This window comes from Perkinsus marinus (assembly GCF_000006405.1).
Source record: "Perkinsus marinus ATCC 50983 genomic scaffold scf_1104296952316, whole genome shotgun sequence".
Taxonomy (NCBI): domain Eukaryota; phylum Perkinsozoa; order Perkinsida; family Perkinsidae; genus Perkinsus; species Perkinsus marinus.
Window position 1 is genome coordinate 1 of NW_003208906.1, and position 1,573 is coordinate 1,573.

Sequence of the window (1,573 nt, forward strand, 5' to 3'; positions counted from 1 at the left end):
GGCGCAACGGTAGCGCATCTGTCTCCAGATCAGAAGGTTGTCCGTTCGAATCGGGCCGGGGTCATATGGTAGACTACGAGTTGTAGGAAAATACAAAATACTCACCTGTATGTTTCCTTTGGATGATGCTGAAAAACGTCGGCTTGGCCCTGTGGCGCAACGGTAGCGCATCTGACTCCAGATCAGAAGGTTGTCCGTTCGAATCGGGCCGGGGTCATATGATAGACTGCGAGTTGTAGGAAAATACAAAATACTCACCTGTATGTTTCTTTTGGATGATGCTGAACAACGTCGGCTTGGCCCTGTGGCGCAACGGTAGCGCATCTGACTCCAGATCAGAAGGTTGTCCGTTCGAATCGGGCCGGAGTCATATGGTAGACTACGAGTTGTAGGAAAATACAAAATACTCATCTGCATGATTTCTTTGGAGGATGCTGTAAATCATCGGCTTGGCTCTGTGGCGCAACGGTAGCGCATCTGACTCCAGATCAGAAGGTTGTCCGTTCGAATCGGGTCGGGGTCATATGATAGACTGCGAGTTGTAGGAAAATACAAAATACTCACCTGTATGTTTCCTTTGGATGATGCTGAACAACGTCGGCTTGGCCCTGTGGCGCAACGGTAGCGCATCTGACTCCAGATCAAAAGGTTGTCCGTTCGAATCGGGCCGGGGTCATATGATAGACTGCGAATTGTAGGAAAATACAAAATACTCACCTGTATGTTTCCTTTGGATGATGCTGAACAACGTCGGCTTGGTCCTGTGGCGCAACGGTAGCGCATCTGACTCCAGATCAGAAGGTTGTCCGTTCGAATCGGGCCGGGGTCATATGATAGACTGCGAGTTGTAGGAAAATACAAAATACTCACCTGTATGTTTCCTTTGGATGATGCTGAACAACGTCGGCCTGGCTCTGTGGCGCAACGGTAGCGCATCTGACTCCAGATCAGAAGGTTGTCCGTTCGAATCGGGCCGGAGTCATATGATAGACTGCGAGTTGTAGGAAAATACAAAATACTCATCTGCATGTTTTCTTTGGAGGATGCTGCAAATCGTCGGCTTGGCCCTGTGGCGCAACGGTAGCGCATCTGACTCCAGATCAAAAGGTTGTCCGTTCGAATCGGGTCATTGTCATATGCTAGACTACGAGTTGTAGGAGAATATACAAAATACTCACCTGCATGTTTCCTTCGAGGATGCTCATCATCGTCGACTTGGTGCTGTGGCGCAAGGGTAGCGCATCTGATTCCAGATCGGAAGGTTGTCCGTTCGAATCGGGCCGGGGTCATATGATAGACTGCGAGTTGTAGGAAAATACAAAATACTCACCTGTATGTTTCCTTTGGATGATGCTGAACAACGTCGGTCTGGCCCTGTGGCGCAACGGTAGCGCATCTGACTCCAGATCAGAAGGTTGTCCGTTCGAATCGGGCCGGGGTCATATGATAGACTGCGAGTTGTAGGAAAATACAAAATACTCACCTGCATGTTTTCTTTGGAGGATGCTGTAAATCGTCGGCTTGGCCCTGTGGCGCAACGGTAGCGCATCTGACTCCAGATCAAAAGGTTGTC

At 49.5% G+C, this 1,573-nt stretch overlaps 9 non-coding genes across 9 annotated transcripts; all 9 read left to right on the forward strand.

The window, feature by feature from the left end:
• Positions 1-145: 145 nt before the first annotated feature.
• On the forward strand, positions 146-217 carry Pmar_PMAR014173. The gene has a single exon. It is a non-coding gene; the product is annotated as a tRNA-Trp (tRNA).
• Positions 218-298: 81 nt separating this feature from the next.
• Positions 299-370, forward strand: Pmar_PMAR014174. Its single transcript has one exon. It is a non-coding gene; the product is annotated as a tRNA-Trp (tRNA).
• An 81-nt stretch (positions 371-451) lies between these two features.
• Positions 452-523, forward strand: Pmar_PMAR014175. The gene has a single exon. It is a non-coding gene; the product is annotated as a tRNA-Trp (tRNA).
• An 81-nt stretch (positions 524-604) lies between these two features.
• On the forward strand, positions 605-676 carry Pmar_PMAR014176. The gene has a single exon. It is a non-coding gene; the product is annotated as a tRNA-Trp (tRNA).
• Positions 677-757: 81 nt separating this feature from the next.
• Pmar_PMAR014177 lies at positions 758-829 on the forward strand. The gene has a single exon. It is a non-coding gene; the product is annotated as a tRNA-Trp (tRNA).
• An 81-nt stretch (positions 830-910) lies between these two features.
• Pmar_PMAR014178 lies at positions 911-982 on the forward strand. The gene has a single exon. It is a non-coding gene; the product is annotated as a tRNA-Trp (tRNA).
• An 81-nt stretch (positions 983-1,063) lies between these two features.
• Positions 1,064-1,135, forward strand: Pmar_PMAR014179. Its single transcript has one exon. It is a non-coding gene; the product is annotated as a tRNA-Trp (tRNA).
• An 82-nt stretch (positions 1,136-1,217) lies between these two features.
• Positions 1,218-1,289, forward strand: Pmar_PMAR014180. Its single transcript has one exon. It is a non-coding gene; the product is annotated as a tRNA-Trp (tRNA).
• An 81-nt stretch (positions 1,290-1,370) lies between these two features.
• Positions 1,371-1,442, forward strand: Pmar_PMAR014181. The gene has a single exon. It is a non-coding gene; the product is annotated as a tRNA-Trp (tRNA).
• The last annotated feature ends 131 nt before the right edge of the window (positions 1,443-1,573 follow it).